This window comes from Hibiscus syriacus, unplaced genomic scaffold (genome assembly GCF_006381635.1).
Source record: "Hibiscus syriacus cultivar Baekdansim isolate YM2019G1 unplaced genomic scaffold, ASM638163v2 tig00110307_pilon, whole genome shotgun sequence".
Lineage (NCBI taxonomy): Eukaryota > Viridiplantae > Streptophyta > Magnoliopsida > Malvales > Malvaceae > Hibiscus > Hibiscus syriacus.
Window position 1 is genome coordinate 611310 of NW_024062674.1, and position 23501 is coordinate 634810.

Sequence of the window (23501 nt, forward strand, 5' to 3'; positions counted from 1 at the left end):
TATGAGATGGAAACCATATGAGCTTATGCCACCCAACTTTGTCTCTTCTAGCACGAATGCTATTCCAAATCCAGTCGACATTGATCTATGGCCAGATAGCAATCGGGCTGAACAGCCTCCTAGCCTCATCCCTCAACTTAAGAAGCTTATTCAGAATCCAGTTGAAATGAGGTTTTGAATCAACATTCCAATAGTCCACAGATTTAAAACAGTAAACTTTTATCCAGGCTATCCACAGAGAACCCTCATCTGCCAAAATGTTTTTGACCAACATAAGACATCAAGCTTTACTCCAATCTGATAGCTTCTTAACCCCAATCACCCTCAGATTTTAAGGCACAAATCTGGTTCCAGCTCACTCGAGCACCACGAGCTGGGATATCACATCCCTTCCAAAAAAACCGCATGCATAGTTTTTCAATATCACTGATAACACCCTTGGGCAAAACAATCTGCCTACTCCAGTAACCAAAAATGCTGAACATAACTAATTTTACAAGCTGTAGTCAACCCCCAAAACTGAGCTTCCTACTAGCCCATTGATCAATCCTGTTTTTGATTCTAACAAGAAGAGCTGAGCAATCTTTACTAGTAAGCTTACGATGACCAAAGGCACTCCCAAATCTAACTGGAAGCTGGCCAATTTTTAAATTATAGCATACTGAATCTGCTCCAAAATATTCATAGGCAAGCCATAAGCAAAAAGTTCATATTTCATAGCATTAGTCTAAGGCCAGAAAGTTCATAAAATTTCTCTAAAATGCTAACAACCCCCAACACAGAATCCAATGACCCATGGCAAAATAAGAGCAAATCATTAGCGAAGCATAGATGGGTGAGGGAGGTTCTCTTGCACTTAGGGTGATATTTAAAAATGCCATTCTTAGCAGCCATATTCAATAAAGAAGAAAGGACATTCATCACAATCACAAACATGTATAGAGATAGAGGCTCTCCTTGCCTGACCCCCCATCACCCTCAAAGTACCCAACCAAGGTGTCATTTAGAGCAATAGAGTACCTAGGGGTAGTAACATATTCTTTAATCCAACTAAAAAAATAGCTGGCAACCCCAAAGCTTCAAGAACAACCAACAAAAAATCCCAACAGATTAAGTCAAAAGCCTTTTGCAAATCTATTTTAATGGAGCACCTAAGAGAAAGGTTTTTCCTAGAGTACCCCCTAACAATTTCCTGGGCAAGAAAGTATTATCAATATTTCTGCCTTTAACAAATGCTGATTGATTAAGTGAAATCATACTAGGAAAGTAGACTGCTAGCCTAGTAACCAAAATCCTAGTGATAGTCTTATAGATCACTGAGCAACAGGAGATGGGCCTGAAGTACTTAGCCATACAAGCATTTAAAGTTTTAGGCACCAAAACAATAGTGGTGGCATTAAAGGCAGGCAAAAGAGAGGCTGACTGGAAAAAATACCTTATAGCTGCAAGAAAGTCCTTGCTGACAATCTCCCAAGATACTTTGAAAAACCAAGAAGTAAAGCCATCAGGACCAGGGCTTTTGTCCTTACCTTGCCTAAAGAGAGCTTCCTTAATCTCTTTATCAGTAACTCCACCAACAAGGGAATCAACAGGTCCATCAGGTAAGGAAATATTCAGCAAATGTTTTAAACTCTCAACATGACAACCTTTGACTAATGGATCAGCAGTGCCAATAAGGTTCTTATAGAACTTAACAAGTTCAACAACCATATCATCAAAAGATTCATAAAACACCCCATTCTCATCTTTGATAATTCTGATAGTATTCCTCTTCTTATTTGCTTCAACTCGCTGGTGAAAAAATCTGGTGTTCAGGTCACCTTCTTGAAGCCAATGAGCTTTAGCATTTTGCTTGTAGAAATCAGATTCGGCAACTTCTAAAACAATTAAATCTTCCTTGATTCTCTTCTCCTCCTCAAGTCTCCTTTGATCAACAATAACAAGATTATGAAGCTTGATAGAATCAAGTTCTACTCTCTTTCCAGCCACCCTACCAGAGATATCAGAAAAGTGACTCCTTTTAAACTCCCTCAACAAAGGCTTAAGCCTTTTCATTTTGTTGAACAGAACCTGCATAGCATTGCCAACACTCTGTTCTTGCCATGAATCCTTTACAACTCTTAGAAATCCTTCATGAGCAGTCCAACAATTGAAAAACTTAAAAGTCTTAGGCTATGGACTTGGGCACATTTCTGAGTCCAAATGATCACATGAAAATGATCAGAGACCCTCTGTGCTTGAAATTCCACAGCAGAATCGGGAAATTCCAGCAACCATTGAGAATTAATTAAAATTCTATCTAGCTTACGAGCCAGAAATGAGTCCTCCTGTTTATTAGACCAAGTGTACAGAGGACCAAAAAAAGGGTGGTCTAACAACTCTAAATCCACCAAGCAGCTCTTAAAATCCTCCATATCAGGGGTACTGTGCAATCCCAAATTGACAAAGTCATAACTCTCCTGGGCATTGGCAATGATATTGAAGTCCCCCCCCCAATTTTCCAAGAATAATGACCAATGTCAGCTTCTAAAGTCCTCAGATGTTCCCATATATCCCTTCTATCAAGACCACTATTACTGCATAAACAGCAGTAATAACCAAACTATGACCAGCCACATCCCCTACAATTGATAAGCTTGATCAGAACTCTTTAAAACAGTGAAGGGTAAGTCTTTTTTCCATGGCACCCAGAGTCTACCCCCATCAGAAAAAGCATAGTTAGTAGCACAATTCCATTCAACAGCCAAAGGAGCAATAATATTAGAAAAATTAGCATTTCTAACCCTAGTTTCCATAAAGCATATCACATCAACTCTTAGCATCTCCAACCTCCTCATCACCTTACCTAACTTGAGACAATTATTTATCCCCCTAACATTCCAAAAACTAAAGATCATTAATTAGAAATAGAAGGGCCACCTCTATTGATATCAACCTTATCCATATGATCCTTCTTCTTAGCTTTGATTTCATTGAGGAGCATTACAACCCCCAAAGAAGCAACCCAGGCCTTTCTAGGTCCATCAATAGCACTACCTCCAGCAATTACCTCCATTTTACTAGATGAACCAGTGTTATCTTTTTTCTTTCCCCTGATCTTCTTTTTATGATTCAGGGAGTCCTGCAGTGATGAAAACTCTCCACCACCATAGTTAGAACTTATCTCAGACCCTTTGGAAAAGGTCTTACCAGCATCATCCAATAATTCCTCACTACCAGTGATAATATTCTGATTTGAAGTCTCCAATACCATAACAACTGTATCGCCCATCTCCGAGGTCTGAACATTTCACATCTTGTAGATGGCCTTTAATACTATCCTGAGGGGCATGAATAGGTAGCTACTCAGGAGTATCACCTTGAAATTCTTTACCAGGACAAAGAGATTGGTCAGTAGCACTTCCATTTCCCTCATGCATTGAGTCAGAGTTATTTTCCTGGAGAGCATGAACAGTTAAAATCTCAGAATTAACCACCAACAACTTAGCACCCTTTGATACCTCTTCACTAGGTATAATCTTCTGCATAACAGAGCCAGAGGATCCATCACCCCCTCCTTAACAGAAGAACCAAAGATAATAGGAGCCTCCTTTTTCCTCCAAACAGTTTCCTTATTCTTCGAGGAGACTTTCTTGACTTCAACACAATTACTAACAAGATGCCCAAAAGATCTTACACTCTAAACAAAATTTAGGAAGCCATGGAACATAAACTCTGAATTTGACTATAGAATTATCCCTTAGAGCTACATGAATCACCTCAGGAATAACTGTCCCTAGCTTCAACCTCAACACAAACTTTGGCAATTCGAGCCTCTCCTTAGAAGAAGTAATTGAATCCATGTACAATGGGATCCCCACAGCACTGCAATATAACTGAGGCCTAACCTAGAAAACAGTTCTAAAGGAACGTTGTAGAAATGCATCCAGACAGGCATACGCTTAAGATCAAAATCAAGCTTCTTCAAATTCGGTTCCCACCTCCGAAGCACGAGGGGTTTATTTTGAATGTGCCAAGGGCCATTCTCAAGCACCCAATCTCTAAAATCCGAATTCGAAAATGAAAATACATAGAGATTATGCCCAGCCAAACTAACTTTACTTTCGATGACTTCCCCCATAAAATCTCTGCAATTCTCTGCATGATCCAAAGTTTGGAGCATCACCAATAAACTGCCCCCCCAGCGTGGTCCCATTCAGCAATACCCTCATTAATTATGCCAAAAGGAGGTTTAACAGTAGGGATCCCCTCAAGAATTTCAAGAGCGAAGAAGTCTAGGGATTGTTCCTTAGATCCACGAAAGAGCTTTCGCCAATCCAACTCAGAGGATAAAGATTCCATGAAAATGAGAAAACAAAGAAACGAAATCAAAAGAAATAAGAAGGAAACAACAGGCGATCAGCACCGAGGAAGCAAATATGAGAACCTATTAGACCTGCTATCGAGCACCCAGAGCAGTTTCATCTCAGTTCTAAACATTGACTGCTAACTTATACTTATCATATTTGATTACAATCAACTTTATAAAATTTTAAATCTTTTTTTAATGATAAAACCTTTTTCATATATATATCAAACTCATAAAATCTTAAGAACGAATCAATCTAGAAAATAAATGAATAAATTCTCAGTGATTCAACATGACGAGAATTTAATGTCACTTGTTAGAATCAAATCATAATAAACATAAAATTAACCACAATCTATTATATCAAATCCTCAAGAATTAAATACTAGAAGCACAAGCAAGCCTGAATTAATTGATATGTTGAAATCCTATACTATTTCTTTGATAGTGATCTTCTAAGAAGATATATTTGTTCTTGTCGTAAAAATTATTTGATGGGATAAAAGTAATACAAGTTAACTTATTTCTTGGGGACCAAACTTATTTATATAGATTGAATATTAGGTCAATATTTTAAGTATTTATAATTTTCTCCCTTATCAAATTATAAATACAACTTATGGTATCTATACTTTAATTCCATGGCATTTTAATATCGATGGCATATGTAACATAATTTAACCATTTAATTTTGTGCCATATTTTATGATAGCATTGTACGTTATACATATATGTCCCATAATTATGGATTTTAATCCAACATTATACCAATAACCCTCCACAGTTGTTGAGTGATGGTTGACAACAATGGCAGATGCAAAACTTGTCCAGGGTGGGTATGTGCCCACTTTGAAATTCAAATTTCTTTATGTTAGTTGTTCATTTTACTATTGGTGTCTGTCTTAAAATTTTATTTGTGTCAATCCCATACGAAAAAAAATCTATTATTAATATATATATCAACTTTTAAAATTATTTCTAAACCCGCGTTTAGTCTACAAGATGCTATACATGAGAAGCAGACTTTGTTTACTACTTGAGCTCTAGTTGATTTTCATCTCTTTGTGTATATATATATATACACTTATAATTCTATTTGTAAAATTTAAAAATTTAAAATATATAAAAAAATTATATGTTTTAGTTTAAACCCAATAATAGGATAGTTCTGTTGTACGGCATCCTTAATATACGACCAAGTAAAGGTCCTACCGGAAATGTTAATATTTTTAATATTTTCAGTAAAACTCTACCTAAAATATTATTTTTTATTAAAAATGTTAATTTCACTACCTAATTTTTGATTGAAAGAATAATATTTTAGGTAGCTACTAATATTAACATTTCTGGTAAAAAATAATGTTTTAGGTTGTTTTTACCAGGAAAGTTAAACATTTTAGGTACGTCCAATATTAACATTTTGCTAGAAAAAAAATTAATGTTTTAAGTAGCTCTTTGCTGAAAATATTATAAAAAATATTAACATTTTCGATAATATTTTTTTTAAATGTATATTAAGAGTATCCTACTTTAAACATCCCTAATAAAAATAACCCACACATTATGGAACTTCTTGACCATTGAAATGTGGGTCCAAGTTGACTAAGGATCAAGTATCTAATGGTTTATTCCAGGAAGTTGCTGCGCTCCACCAAACGTGCTGAACCCGCAGACACCTCCACACCCTTCTACTGTTTTCTATTTTCCCTTTATGCCATCGATTCTACCTTTAATTACCACTGGACCATTTCTTTAATTAAATAAATAAACAAAAGCCACAAATTTAATGTGTGGCAAAGAAACGTCAAGGCCCATAGCTATCAGCACCTTCGTACTTGGAGATGTAAATAAGAAAAAGATGGTGAGATATGATTAAATAACGACCAACTTTTAAATTAAATAATCTAATTTATATTTAAATTTAACTTAAATTTGTAACAAATTAAAACGAGTTACATTAAACGTGATTCAAAAAATTCGTAATTCAAAAATAATATATTAAATTTTTAGATTTTTAAATTAAATTATTAATAATATTAGTATTTATATGTTGTTATTTTTTTAAAAAATGCAATATAAGATTTTCATGTACTTAAGGTTTAAGTTTGAACTCGAGTTTGAGCTTCAATCGAACTAAGTATAAGAATATTTTAAGTTCAAGTTCTTTCGAACTTGAATCGAGCTTCAATTTTTTTATTTCGAATTGAGTTTAAAAATTTAAACTAGCGAACTTTCAAGTTGATTGAACATACAATATCAAATATTAGATAATTATTTTTAAATAAATACTATTTATACTTATATCATATGAAAATTTACCATTGAACCAAAATTTAGTTAACAAATATATGAAAATTTTAACCAAAATTAAAGGTTCCAGCTTATATATATATATATATATATAATAAAAAAAATTAAGTTTAATTAATTTATAAATTTTAAAAAGTTTAATAATTTATAAAATTTAAATAGAAATAAAATCTAATTTATATAAAAATATTATGTGTCAACTATAATTAAATTTAAGATACACTAATAGATATTTTGTCACTCTGTTATTTACATGGTTCTGTTTTGATAATTTAATTATTTTTTAAATCATATTTAATATTATATTGTCATCTGTCGTTAAAAATGATGATGTTGATTTTTCTTCATAAAATAATGTCACCTCATTATTAAAAACTAAAAATATCATGTTAACAATTCAATTTATTTTTTAACAGCAAGTGATCACCATGACGTCATTATTGGTGGGGTTCCTCGCTAACTCAATGGTATTCATACTAAAATGATCAAGGCATTTACGTTTATTGAGGGATTGCGCTTTACAATCGAAAATGGTTGAGAATGAGTGATCATTGAAGAAGATGTAACATCTATTGATAACCGATTGACTAGTACAACTAGAGACATTTATGTGATTGGATTGTTGTTCAACGAAACTCTTAAAGCCCTTCACAGTTCCCCATTCCTTAAGGTGTGCTACGCATGTCGAGGACATCTCATTTCCATGAGATTACCCAACAATAACCCAATGGTGGGCCGAGTAGTTGCAACAATGAGACAAAGAAAAGCTTGAAGAAGGAAGATGGAGGGCCTGTCAAGGTAATGTCCTCAGTTCATGCATTCCAACGTTTACTAGTGTCATAGCTGGTAAGTTTCTTTAGCTATTTATGGGGAAGTGATCTGGTGTTGGGTCTCCACCATCCCTCTCACCCTGAGCTAGCATGTGGAGCTACCATGGTGTAAACGACCTTCTCCTAGGTTCATGAGAAACCTAGGTGTGCGGGCATCGGGACCAAGTGGATGGTACGATGTCTATCTACGATGATACCTAGGGACCGTTTAGTGCCAGTGGGCTCCATATCATGCTCTTGGTTGAGGAGTGGGGTTGTCATCTAGCATTCACTATGCCCCGCGAGATCTCTCTTCTAAGAGTAATTGTGGCTTTGGAATTATATTATAGCACGAGAGTAATGTGTGTCTTGTTGATTCGGATATGATACTGTGGGATCTACTAATGAACTGAGAGGAGATTCTTAGTCAATACGACTTGTCTTCATGACAATTTATTCGAGGAATGGATCTATGTTGGGAAAGGCTGACTTGTGTGGGAGTTGTCCCATTTAAGTGCCGCACGACATAACTACAGGCTCGAGACGTTATGTCTGTGACACTTGGTATCAGAGCAAAAAATGGGTTGGTTTTGGCAGAGGGTTTGTGTAACACCCCAACCCGTATCCGACCCGAATACGAGTCCGAGATGTCACATTGACTTTTAAAAACGATATTCTTACAAAATATCAAAACATTTGAATTCTTTTTAAGAAAATACCATAATATTCTATTAAAACATGTTTGTTATAACCAATTTAAGAAAATATATGTTTTATGAATAGTAAAATACGGTATGAACAGTACCTCGGTAAAATACTATAAATTAATAAAATTTAAACGTTCATCATTAAACATTTACCATTTACATATATATGTTTAAGAGATTCTAAAAACTCAATCAGAGTGTTTCTAATAAAAATTCTTTTTATTACATGCCAACTAAATTCTTATTAACAAAATACATATATTTCGATCTACATTTTTGATATGATCTTCGGTAAGGAGAACTAACATGTCTTGTTCCTCTTTACCTCTCTTTTCGCTTTCCAAACCTACGTGTAAAACAATCACACACTAAGTCGATGACTTAATGAGGAATATAAAACATATAATAAAAACATAAACATTTCATATAACAGAATGCATACATGTACATATGACATCATTATCATGATCTATATCATATTCATACACTATTATCATTCATATTTCTTATCTCTTGTTCATATAATCTCTTATGCTCTTATCATATATATTATGTCTCATTTTTATAACAATACAATAACTCATAACACACATATATCATTTCATACAATTCATATTGTATAGAAACATATATCATGATATATATTATATTTGTGTTATCTCTTTAATTAGCCCATGGTACACTGGTGAGAACTGAAGATATGTGAGTACGTTGAGGTTGTGCACTAATGCTGTCACCACAGGTCATATAAATTCCCACTAGGGGCACTGAATATTTGTCCCGAAGGATCACTATGTCCCGAAGGACCACTGTATATCCCTCAACTCATGGCATGCCAACTATACCACTAGCTCTCATATCACATAACATGGGTTTATCATTTATATTATTTCACATATTCACATGTACATTTCACTTTTCATATGATTTCATAATCATATTTCACTTAGCTTATAACACTTTTCTTGTGTTCATATAACATGTAAATCATTGTCATCTTTTGTTCTCATAAGCTTCACATACATCACATATATCACATTCAATATCACATATTCATATAGGCTCACGTTTTATCATCTATCATATGTTACTTCACATATACACTTTTATATCATATAAACCCGTATCTCTTATTGCATAGCTTCTTATTATACCATTCACCTTTCCATTTATTTACATAAGCCACATAGCATTTACAAGAACATATCCACTCATATAATCAAGCATACATATATTCTCATGTCATTCATTTCATTCTCTATATCTTTATAATCAATACTCCATACACTATAACTATTGGAAATAGATTTCACAAGTCCAATTCCTTATAATCCTATAAACTAAAATGCACTCATAAGAATCATATAACATTTTTTAGGAGTCACTTCTTACCATAGTAATTTCGTCGCTGGCTCATCACAAGCCAATGTTTTTCGATAGCACAAGTACAATTAAATTGCACTAACCTTAGCCTTGCTTTGATTCGATCCTAATCCTTTCATTATTCCAAACTTGTTTAGGCTCAATATCTACATAAATATAACATTTATACATATCAATAATCTAATTCTATACTTTAATCTTCCAATTCTTACACTAAAGAAAGACCAATTTAATTTCTTGTTTAAAGTAGATATCGATACATCCCTAACTGAGGTATATACCATGTCTATGGTATAGATACCCTGTCTATGGTATAGATAGCCCTGATGACATTATGGAATTTTCATCTTCAGGGGGGATCGATACCCCCTATAGGGTAATACCATACTGACATTCTGTAATTTTCGTTAAAAGGGGAGTATCGATACCCCTTCATAGGGTAACGATACCCTCTGCCCAGAAATTACCTTTTGAACACGAAAATCACCTCATTTTGCTCAAACACTTCCTATTTCATCCTCTTACATATACTTAACTCAAATATACATACTTAAACTAATTTATATCCATTTATTTCATCTTAAACCTCAAAATTCTATTATCCATATAGAAATCAATAATCATACCAAATTTTCCATGTTATCCAAACTTAATTCTAACATTTCTAACTTCTTATTCTCATAGATGACAAGTCAAATTCAACTTAAAATTCAACTTATCAACTCTATTTCAAGATTTCATTAAACAACTCGAAATCTTTAATCTCTCCTATACCTTTCATCTTATTATTTTAGAACAAATTAAGCTTTCCTTAAGCTTAATTATCATCTAATGATCAAAACCCAACTTTTAATTGAACAAATAATCAACTAATGAAGAAACCTGCCTTTGCCTTTGAGCTCTTACAGGAGGAGGAAGAAGAAAGGTAGAAGAAGAAGATGAAATGTTTTCATCTTCCATGTTTTAATCTCCTATTAAAGGGGAGAAAAATATCTTTTATTGTCAATTGACCATTTTGCCCTTTAATTCCTTTGATAATTACTAACAACTTTTCAGAAATATCCCCAAATAAATCATTGTACTATTCAACTATTTTACTTTGACCAACAAATTCTGAAATATTTCAATTTGGTCACTAACATGGTATTGAGGATGTTACAAATCTCCCATCCTTTTAAGAAAATTCATCCTCGAATTTTCATTGCACATATTGATAAGAACATATCTTTTAATACTCTCATGTTGTTTCCTTTATTTAATTCTTCATTCCTTTAGTTCTTCAACTAACTTTTTCCCTTATTCATTCATCTACTGTCGTTTATCATATAAACAATAACCTCATCCATTTATGTCTTTTCTCTCTTTAAATTATGTATTTTCTTTTGATCTTTCTAAAATTCATATAATGTCACTCATCACGTAGACACTAACATTTATTTTCATCAGTTAACATCATAACCTTGCATCTTGTTCAATTGTGATTCAACATAAACTTTACGGAATTCATAATCTTTTCAACTCACATTGCATACTTTTCGTATTTCTATATCAGACTTATCATCTACACTTCCATATAACTTTTATCATCCATAACCCTTTAATTTTCTTTTCATTTAATTTCCATGTCCCTTTTCTCTTCCACAAATCAAAATCTTCTTGTAACATAGATCATATCCTTTAATTCATATTCATATACTCTTTTCCTATCACTTATATTCATCTCTAATTACCGATCTTTATCACATCTTTATAACTTTGATAAGTATCTTCACTTATACAGAACCTCATTCTTTACCATCTCTTGTACTTGTATTTTTTTCTTCCTCAAAGTTCCTTTTTTTTAAAACCTATAAATACTTTTCTCATCGCCTTCATCATATCTATATGGTTAAAATACATAACCATATCTAGATCCATATTATACTTGATTAATTCACTTTATCTTTTCTTCCAATCTTATTACTCTATCACCTTTACTCTCACAGCTAGTCAATAACAACTGTTCATTCTAGGGCCCAAGCCCTAATCAATTAATCATATATTTTTTTTCCAACTAGAATTATCTCAACAATAGTTTACTTAACTTTTCAAATCCACATTCATTCCAGTGCACCATGAAATTTTCTTTGCTCACACTAAACATTTCAACGTCTTCTATCTTATAAAATAATCACTTGATGTACTATTTCTTTAAGCTCTTCCGAAATAATATTCACCTAATGCATCTTCTATTATTCCCATTATAACATTTATTTACCATATTTTAGCTCAACTGAATAGCAACTAAATTATTTCATCTAACTTTTCCACCTTAGAATAATGGAGATCCTCTAACTTTTCCATTATCCAATTGCCCATTTAATTTTCTGAACACAACCCTTAACTTTCTAATTTGAGGTACAACCCTTATCAACTCAATAATATACCTTCTTTTCAATCTAAATTTTCCTCAACAATATCTTACTCACACATAGTATTATTCATCTGTTTTAAAATCAAACGTTGTAACTTCCTTTGTCTTATAAACTATTCACCGACATACTCATTCTCAAACTTTTCTATTACTCTTTATCTTCTTTTGAACATTCAAATCCTTATTTCCTTCACTACCTCACATTACATAATTAAAATATACATTGTATTCAAATCCACTTCATATTTGTTTATCATAACCTAACAATATATCTTATAATTCCAATACATTTCCATCACATAATTTTGTTAGCCATTGCTAACTCTTTCCATCTACAATGCAAATCCCTTATCATATCCACACTCTTGCTTATACACAATGCTATTTACACGTTTACTATTCTTTTTCACATATCATCTCTTCAATAAATCTTTTGTGCTATCATAGCATCACTTCATTACTTTAATTCTTTCATTACCCTTTTCCCTTATGCTTTTACATTCCTTTTATATCATCTATATCTTTCCTTCTTTATCCTTTTAACCTTTCTATCAATCCTTTATTTCCGTCAAACGTACAAATCCTTTAACTTTAATACACTCACTATCACACAACTTTATTATCCAACTTATTTATTTCAATCAAAATGTAAACTTTCATCAAACTATCCATATATATATTCTTTCTAGTCAAAATAATTCATCCTCTATTTCTTTCACTTATCAAATTTTCATTCTCACTCGTTCATAATACAATTCCTTTGGTTCGAATTCAACCATTTCATATACCTTTGTCTTATAAATGATCATTGGTATACATATTCTTAAAACCTTCCTTGGTCTTTTAATATTTTCCAATTAACATCCATCTCTTCCACTTTATCTTGTCCATGCTGTAAAGAAATTATTCTATTTCAGAACGACAAAGTGCTTTTATTACTATAATTTCCAATCCGTCTATACTGATTGGCTTTATTCTCTGGCGGAGAATACAACTAATTCATATCTAATTTAAAATTGAAAACCAGAATCTTTACCTTTCTTTGATGATATTTAACTTTATAAAGCACTAATTCTCTTAATCATCTGAGATTTTTTTTCTCCAATCCTTTTATTTCGAGCTCTCTCTCTAGAGCTTTAGCGTGATTAACCATTTCTTGAAACGAAAACAAATTCAAAATAATAAACATTTCTTTTAATTTTGGGAGCAAGCCCCCCACAAACCAATTCGCATGAATCCTTCTCTATTGGAACTAGCTCAATCGCAAAATGACTTAAATTATTGAACTCACACTCATATTCATACACATTCATGTGTAATTCCCTTGTTTCAAGCTCATATATTCAAGCTCCATTTATCTTATGAACTGGCCATCCATGTACTTATTCTTGAACTCTTTTACAAACAATAATCACGTCACTTGATCTTTTAACATTCTTATGGTGACATTTGTCCACTATACTCTAGCTTGTCCACGTAGTAACGAAACTACTCAATTTAACTTCTCCATTTTGGAGAAATAAAAACCTTCTAACATTATCTGCCTATCATTTAATCAAATGTTCATAACAATGGAACATTTCTCAAATTCACCCTTGAACTCGGGTGTTCTCAACTCTTTTCGATACATTTATTCTAAGAATTTTAGAAGTATAAAATTGAAAACACATCATAATATCATTCAACATCATGAAACATTCTCTAATCTTGTACAGGCACTCCCCGAGGTTTTCGCTCTTCTCCCTGCCTGGCCAGGGCAGGTGAATGCTATTACCTTCAGTCTATTGCCTTATATTTCACTTTGGAAGCTCTTATGATCATACATCTAATATAACATAATACTTTAACTCTATTATCAAGACAACATACTTCTTACACTATCATATCAGAAAATTTCCACTTTTTGTTGGCATGTATACTTTTTAAAAACGATATTCTTACAAAATATCAAAATATTTGAACTCTTTTTAGAAATACCACATATCTATTAAAACATGTTGTTATAACCAATTAAGAAAATATACGTTTATGAACAGTAAAATACGGTTTGAACAGTACCTCGGTAAAATACTATAAATTCATAAAATTTAAAAGTTCATCATTAAACATTTACCATTTACATATATAATTTTAAGAGATTCTAAAAACTCAATCAGAGCGTTTCTAATACAAATTCTTTTTATTACATGCCAACTAAATTCTTATTAACAAAATACATATATTTCGATCTACATTTTTGATATGATCTTTGGTAAGGAGAACTGACTTGTCTTGTTCCTCTTTACCTCTCTTTTGCTTTCCAAACCTACGTGTGAAACAATCACACACTAAGTCGATGACTTAGTGAGACAAATAAAACATATAATAAAAACATAAACATTTCATATAACAGAATGTATACATGTACATATGACATCATTATCATGATCTCTATCCTATTCATACACTATTATCATTCATATTTCTTATCTCTTGTTCATATAATCTCTTATGCTCTTATCATATATATTATGTCTCATTCTTATAACTAATACAATAACTCATAACACACATATATCATTTCATACAATTCATATTGTATAGAAACATATATCATCATATATATTATATTTGTGTTATCTCTTTAATTAGCCCATGGTACATTGGTGAGAACTGAAGATATGTGAATACATTGAGGTTGTGCACTAATGCTGTCACCACAGCTCGTATAAATTCCCACTAGGGGCACTTAATATTTGTCCCGAAGGATCTCTATGTCCCAAATGACCACTGTATATGTCCCGAAGGACCACTATGTCTCGAAGGACCACTGTATATCCCTCGACTCTTGCAATGCCAACTATACCACTAGCTCTTATATCATATAACATGGGCATTATCATTTATATCATTTCACATATTCACATGTACATTTCACTTTTCATATATTTCTAATTTCACTTAGCTTATAACTTTCTTGTGTTCATAAACATGTAAATCATTGTCATCTCTTGTTCTCATATGCTTCACATACATCACATATATCACATTCAAATCACACTTCATATAGGCTCACGGTTTTATCATCTATCATATGTTATTTCACATATACACTTTTATATTATATAAACCTGTATCTCCTTATCACATAGCTTCTTATTATACCATTCACCTTTCCATTTATTTACATAAGCCACATAGCATTTACAAGAACATATCCACTCATATAATCAAGCATACATATATTTTCATGTCATTCATTTCATTATCTATATCTTTATAATCAATACTCCATACACTATAACTATTGGAAATAGACTTATCACAAGTCCAATTCCTTATAATCTTATAAACTAAAATGCACTAATAAGAATCATATAACATTTTTTTGGAGTCACTTCATACCATAGTAACTCCGTCGTTGGCTCATCGCAAGCCAATGTTTTTCGATAGCACAAGTACAATTAAATTGCACTCACCTTAGCCTTGCTTTGATTCGATCCTAATCCTTTTATTATTCCAGAACTTGTTTAGGCTCAATATCTACATAAATATAACATTTATACATATCAATAATCAAATTGTATACTTTAATCTTCCAATTCTTACACTAAAGGAAAACCAATTTCGTTTCTTGTTTAAAGTAAATATCAGTGCATCCCTAACAGAGGTATAAATACCCTGTCTATAGTGTAGATACCCTATCTATGGTATAGACACCCTGTCTATGGTATAGATACCCTGATGACATTATGAACTTTTCATCTTCAGGGGTATCGATACCCTCTATAAGGTATCAATACCATACTGACATTCTGTAATTTTTTGTTAAAAGGGGGGTATCGATACCCCTTCATATGTTACCGATACCCTCTGCCCAGAAATTACCTTTTAAGCACGAAAATCACCTCATTTCTTTTTAAACGCTTCCTATTTCATCCTCTGACATATACTTAACTCAAATATATACATACTTAAACTAATTTATATCCATTTATTTCATCTTAAACCTCAAAATTCTATTCTCCATATAGAAATCAATAATCATACCAAATTTTCCATGTTATCCAAACTTAATTCTAACATTTCTAACTTCTTATTCTTATAGATGACAAGTCAAATTCAACTTAAAATTTAACTTATCAACTCTATTTCAAGATTTCATTCAAGAACTCGAAATCTTTAATTCTCATATACCTTTCATCTTATTGTTTTAGAACAAATTAAGCTTTCCTTAAGCTTAATTATCATCTAATGATCAAAACCCATCTTTTAATTGAACAAATAATCAACTAATGAAGAAACTTACCTTTGCCTTTGAGCTCTTACGGGAGGAGGAAGAAGAAAGGAAGAACTCATCTTCCACGTTTTAATCTCCTATTAAAGGGGATAAAAATATCTTTTATTGTCAATTGACCATTTCGCCCTTTAATTCCTTTGATAATTACTAATAACTTTTCAAAAATATCCCCGAATAAATCATTGAACTATTCAACTATTTTACTTTGACCAACAAATTCTGAAATATTTCAATTTGGTCACTAACCCCGTATTAAGGATATTATAGTTTGAGTTCTTCATTTCTATTTCACGCCAAGCGCTTCGACATGTTGAGTAGGCAAGGTGGACAATGTTCATGCCAATTGCTCCAATGCATGGAGTAGGCAGGATGACCTGACCATATCCCAAGTACTCTAACATGTGTTGTAAACAGGGTGAAATAGTGCGACAAATACACAGAGGTGCCAGCTTAATGATTGATACACGGAGGCACTCATTTCGTTGAGTAAAGCATGATGATGATGCTTGTTACGTGCTTGTTGCATAGTGGTGCACAGTTGTTAAACTTAGCACAGAGGTGCTTGGTTGTTGATTACATGACATCTGTGCTTGATCGTTTGTAAAAGCATAGTGGTGCTTGATTTTAGATTGCAACACAAAGGTGCTCAATCATCCTAAATGCACAACAGTGCTAGGTTTTAGATTGAAGCACAGAGGTGCTCAATCATCCTAAAGCACATTGGTGTCTGATCCTAGATTGAAGCATAGAGGTGCTCAATCGATTAAGAGCACAGAGGTACCAGATTTTAGACTGAAGCACAGAGGTGCTCAGTCATTTTTAATTGCACAAAGGTGTCAGTTCTCGATTGAGGTACAGAGGTGCTCAATTAGTTTTAGCTACACATAGGTGTCAACTCTCGATTGATGCACAAAGGTGCTCAATCATTAATTCAAGCACGGAGGTGCTATGAATTCAGCACAGCGGTGCTCTTTTTCTTTCTAATTTAGGTATGATGGTGCTTATTTGTGTTGCAGTCATAGAGGTGCCAACAAATTAAAGAGAATGGTTCACACATGTAATAGTGGACCAACAAGCTCTTACAGATTTGTAGAGCAAGAAGTGATCGAGCCGGTTGTACAAGAGACTTGTGCTATTGATCGACAAAGTTAGAAGATATCGAAGCCACACTAGCGCTCTTAGAGCTCATATGATCTCTGGTGATCGTATGAGGAGAGTCGAGGAAACTCAAAAGTATTTGCTTGAGACAGCGAATGATTTGGGAAATGAGGCAAGAGGTTCCATAGGCGTTATACAACTTGGGTTTGAGTAGCTGAAGGCTCAAGGTAGTGTGGGCTTCAAGTAGCTATAGCTTGTTTGACTATGAACCCTATGAAAGAAAGGCGTATGGGCAGAGATCCCTAATCTACAACGTTTGATAGGGCTAGGGATGCTAGATTGAGAATTTTATGGTTGATATGGAATAGTATTTTCTAGCAATGCGCACCGAGTCTAAGGAAGATAAGGTGGCGATTGTCGATATATATGGCAGTTGACGCTAGTGATGGTGGCGGTTCAAGTTTGAAGATGGAGTATGCTCCATTAAGACTTGGAATGCATTAAACAAGGAGTTAAGATTTTTCGTTCTCCCTGAGAATATAGACTATGACGCTCGTAAGAAACAAGGACATTTCTGAAAAGGATAGATTGTTGCATTTCCTTGGAGGGCTTAAGCTGTGGGCAAGGCTTAAATTGCAAACCAGGAGGTTCGATATTTGAATGGAGCGATAGTTCTTACTGAGTGCCTTAATGATTACAATGATCAAAGTGGAAAGCGTAAGGTGCCTTCTACGAGTGGAGCGAATACCCAATAAATAGGTCAGAACAAGTTGGCACGAAGGGAGAAGATGGGTAGAGAATAAGGGACCCAACCCGAAATAGAGTCCGATTGGTTTTGGATCGAGCAAGTGAGGGAGTAGACCCTCATTAAGGTGTTTCCTTGAGGGAGTAAACCCTCATTAAGGTTTCTTTTATAATTGGCCTCATTGGATTGTAGAGTGCCCACCACGAAGTGCTTTTAATGCCATAGTGGCATCAACACTGAGCCAGTTATAATGGGTTCCCTGTGATTCATATTTGCCTTACAGTCCCAGTTGAGTAGTTTGAGGAAAGAGCCAAAGAGGGGATTGATGTTTATGGATAGTGTGTGTTCCTCATTTATTTTGATGATTAACGTTATGCACTTTAACGTTAATAGTAGGCAGGGAGATAGAGTTCATGTTGAGTGCTTCTTCATGGGAGTAGGAAGGATGACATAATCTTACCCTAAGCACTCTAACGTATGGAGCAGAAGTGGTGAAATAATTTGGTCTTGTATAAAGAGGCTTAATTTGTTAAGCTCGCGTAAGACGCATTATCGTATTATTAGTACATGGGTGCATATTCTTTTAGCATGGAGATACTTGTTTGATATTTTCATAAGGGCTCATGTTGTTTTGGCACGGAGGTGCTCGTTAGATGTTCGTATAGGGCGTTTGGTATTGCTTGTTCAAGGGATGTTGATTTTTAATCTTTACGCATTGATTCTTATTCCTTGTAGTAGTGTGATGCCTAATTTATTATCTTGTGTAGGATGCTTATTCTTTTGCGAAAATTGGTGCTCATTGGGTTTTGAGAAAATCATCGAATTGTCAAAGGCTTGATGGTGGCCAGATTAAATGGATCACTATAGATGTTGAAATTGGCTATTCATTTTGACAGGCCATTTATGGGGCTAATACACTGAGTTTGGGGCAAAAGGTCCAAAGAGGTAATGGTGTTAATAAAATATTATCTGACATTTTATTGGTTGTAAGGAAAATTCCATGAAGCATGATGGAAGTCCTAGTGATTTCTCTCTCGGCGTCAATTTATTTTATGTTCATAGGAAGAAAACCATGTATGGTGCCCACTGCGATTCTTATATGTCCCGGGAATAAAGTACTATCAGTTATCCAATTTAAGAAAAGAGGGAATAAGGGAGAGCCTTTATTCTTGGTCTTATAAATTTCCAAGGACTTTGAGAATGTAATGCCAGATAATTTACAAAAAGAGTTGAGGATGTAATGCCAGATAATTTACAGAAAGAGTTGTCACCTAAAAGATAAGTTGACCATGATTGAGTTAATCACAGAAGTAAAGCCTCATGCGAAGTGCCCTTTCACGGATGAGTCCTATAAGAGCTTACTAAGTTAGGAAAATAGTGGGATAGGTTGCTTCAAGACAGATTCTTTCGACCCTCGAAGTCATCTTTCGTGCGTTAATGTTGTAAAAAAACATGATGGAAGTTTGAGATTGTGCGTGGATTATAGGGCATTAATAAAGTGAATATCATAAATAAATAATCCATTCGTCTAGTTGCCGATTTATTTGACCAGCGGAATAGTACCAAATATTCCAAAAATTTGATCTCAGGTCAGGATACCATCAGGTGATGATGGCCCAAGGGGATGAGCCGAAACTGACTTGTGTGACTCAGTGTTCCATGGCTGCCTTGATAAGTTCGTAGTCATCTACTTGGATAATATAATGATGTTGAACACTTTCATGGAAGAGCATCAGAAGCATATTTGGTTGTTTGAGAATAATAAAGATCGAGGCATGCATGGGTGCATTGAGTGTACAATTCATGGGAATGAGGCACAAAGATGTTCATGAAGAGGTCGTCATGAGTTCGAGTAGAGGAGAATGAGGGGCTATCAAATGTTGAGTTGTATAATAAATGTTGTTCGTGACGAATCCATCATGAGAAGGTGTAGGGGAGAAGATGGATGTGCAAGATACAGATTCGAAAAGAATGGTTTAGACCAGGTAAATCACTTGGCATGGTGTCAACAAGTGAGAATCATAAAGATAGAGTTGCAGGATACATATTCGAAAAGAATGGGTTGGATAAGGTAAATCACTTGGCATGATGTCAACAATTGTAAACATAGAGATGAGGGGTGGTGTAGCGCTTAGTGTTTGAGCAGGTATATCATTACTATTAAGCAAGGCTTGAACAAGAATAAAAGTGGGTGAGACAGAATCCTTTGTCGAGAATGCTGCAAGTGAGAAATCGTGAGCTGGGTGGACAAAATTTAGGCATAGCGTTTACAATGGACCGAGATGACTCGAGTTGGGGCATGTCTAACATAATTGAATGCCCATATGTCTTGAGCTAATATGGTACCTTGGGATTGATTACGTGGATCGTTTCATAGGTGACACAATGTTTGAGATGCCACAAAGTAATAGGTAGGTGAGGGGTGACACACCAAGTGATATATCATATGGTTTAGAATATGTGATTGTTCACATGTTAGACATAACCACGATGTTTCATCAAGGTTATATCCTTGGAGAGAACAAGCTCAATGGCAATGAGAGAAAAATAAAGGTAGGTGGGTTTACTCTACCTAAGCTTTGAGTTTGGTGTCACGTGGAACGAATCCTGATCTTATTTCTTGAGGGCAAGAGATAGACCTCATGAGAAGGGTCAACTCTATGCAACAAGTTAACTAAGATATGGTTTTAGTGTCGATGAGGACATCAACCAAAGTGAGTGGGGGAGTGTCCATGAGATTACCTCGACAGTAACCCGATGGTGGGCCGAGTAGCTGCAACAATGAGACAAGGAAAAGCTTAAAGAAGGAAGATGGAGGGCATGTCAAGGTAATGGCCTCAGTTCATACATTCCAACGTGTACTGGTGTCATAGTTGGTAAGTTTCTTTAGCTCTTTAGGGGGAAGTGATCTTGTGTTGGGTCTCCACCATCCCCCTCACCTTGACCTGGCATGTGGAGCTACCATGGTGTCAGTGATCTTCTCCTAGGTTCATGAGGAACCTAGGTGTGCGGGCATCGAGACCAAGTGGATGGTACGATGTCTCTCTAGGATGATACTAGGGACGGTTTGGGGCCAGTGGGCCCTATATCGCACTCTTGGTTGAGGAGTGGGGTTATCATCTAGTATTCTATGCCCCGCGGGATCTCCCTCCCAAGAGTACTTGTGGTTTTGGAATAATATTGTAGCGCGAGACTAATGTGTGGCTTGTTTGTTCTGACAGAATACTGTGGGATCGACTAATGAATTGAGGGGCGATTCTTAGCCAATGCGACTTAGCTTCATGACGAGTTATTAGAGACATGGATCTATGTTGTCTGGGAAAGGCTGACTTGTCTGGAGTTGTCCCATTCAAGTGTCGCACGGCATAACTACAGGCTCGTGATTTTATGTCCTTGACACTACGCGAACCGAGAAGCGAATAGAACTACTCAAACACTCGCTAATTAGACAACGTCGAGAAACAATTATCTTTTATTTTTTTGCATGAACCAGATTGTATCGAACAAATTGTAATCTTAGATGATATTGAAATTTAATGAATTCTCCCCTTTTTTAAGTAATAATAATAAAACAAAACAAAATAGAACCACACACGTAACACGTTGGCCTGAATCCCGAGCCAAGTCGAAGTCACCTTCCCTGCTTATAAATATACTCCCAAACTCTTAATCCTGCATCTAAATTCCAGATTCTCTCTTTTTTTTCTTCATTCAAAATTCAAAGTTTCAATTCTCATGGCTGGTCTTCAGTACAACTTTTTCCCCACCGATTTCTTCTACCCTCGTCCGGCACAGCCATCTACTCCCGCCGTCGAATCTAGCCTACTATTTCAACCTCCACGCCTCTGATCCAAAAGAGAGAGACGGCCGATCGTGATGACGGCAGTAAACAGCCCGGAACTCTGGTTACACGCCGCAACAACAAGTTCACCGTTTCCATGAGGAGGAAGCAAGGCGTGAAGCTCGGTAGGATTTACATTCGGAATCGAGGCGATCAAGTCAAGTTGCCGCGAAACTCTGTTTCGTGGTTGATCTTGATTCCCGACGAAGAAGGGCAGTTGGATTCCTCTTGAATGATTGGAGTTCTGAATTAGGGTTTAGAAGATGGTTTAATTAGGTATTAACTATTACTAAAACGTGAATGTTTTTCGCGTTAATTACTGAATTTACTGTTCTGAATCCGATCCCATGCTTTTGGGAGTTTTATCACCTGACTGAAACAATTATATTGGGAGACTTCTTTGTTATATATAATAATACTCTCTCTTTTGGTTTCATGATATATTTCCCCAAATTGTTAAGTTTTTTTACCCATAGAAATCCTTTACAATATTTCCTTTGTTTCTCCACTAGTTTGTTAATGATAAATAATACAGTATATACTCTATAAATTAAAATCCAATAAATTAATAATCTTTCTAAATAATAATTTTTTTGTCACGATTTAGATTTAAGGTTTAAATTAATAATTTCGATTAATTAATAAGATAATAATTTTTTTGAAAGAATCTCGTATAAATTTATGGTCCTCTAATATTATAAATTAATAATTCTATAAAATTACAATTATAATTAGGACAACTTAGTAAATTATAATTATATTGTTGTTTGCTTCATAAAATTTAAATATAGATGTATTTTATCTCTAACTTTTATTAGTGCATCCAAAAAGTTCGGTTTTGCGTTTTCACACTACAACAAAAAGTTGTGAAGAGTTGTTGTAGCTATCGGAGAAACAACTTATAAATAATCTTCTCTATCTCTAAATATTTTATATTTGAGTCGCTTGTTATCCCTTCTTTTTTCTAAGTTAGCCGAAATGTACTTGGATGCTTGCTTGAGTATGTTTAATATTGTACATTGATTAACTTTCAAATGAAAATTTTTATCAATCCACTGTTGTAATTTTTTTAGTGTATGTGGGGTGATCTCTCTTATATTCACATCACTCATTACATATTTGATATGTCATTATTGATTTTTGGACACATTTTAGATGTGAAGTCATGGTTGATTGGTTTTGATTTGGATTGACTAATTGGTTTGAGAGTCGGTCAGAATTTCCAGCCCTAGAAACTGTAAAACCACAAAATCAGAGCAAAATCCGAACATCAACGACATGCCGAAAGAATCGGCCACAATCAAATCCTTGTGAAATCGAGATTAAAGCACCCAATTAAGGGAAACAACTTGTTCTGGAGGCTATAAAAGGACATCGGTTGAGCATTGTAAGACACGAAATCCAACAGAGAAAACCCAGCAATATATGGAGGCAACACATAAAAACTGAAATACCAAATATCAAGCAACAAATATTACAAGGCAAACAAGCATTTTTAAGCTCAAAAATATCATCAAAAGGAAAGTTCAAACACAAAGGAGAAAACTTTGTTCGTTTTCGCCGCCGGA

General features: G+C 34.4%; 1 long non-coding RNA gene across 1 annotated transcript; it reads left to right on the forward strand.

The window, feature by feature from the left end:
- Nucleotides 1-3007: 3007 nt before the first annotated feature.
- Nucleotides 3008-21035, forward strand: LOC120116945. The gene is made up of 3 exons (XR_005515590.1): nt 3008-3018; nt 17293-17296; nt 20974-21035. It is a non-coding gene; the product is annotated as an uncharacterized LOC120116945 (long non-coding RNA).
- Nucleotides 21036-23501: the final 2466 nt, after the last annotated feature.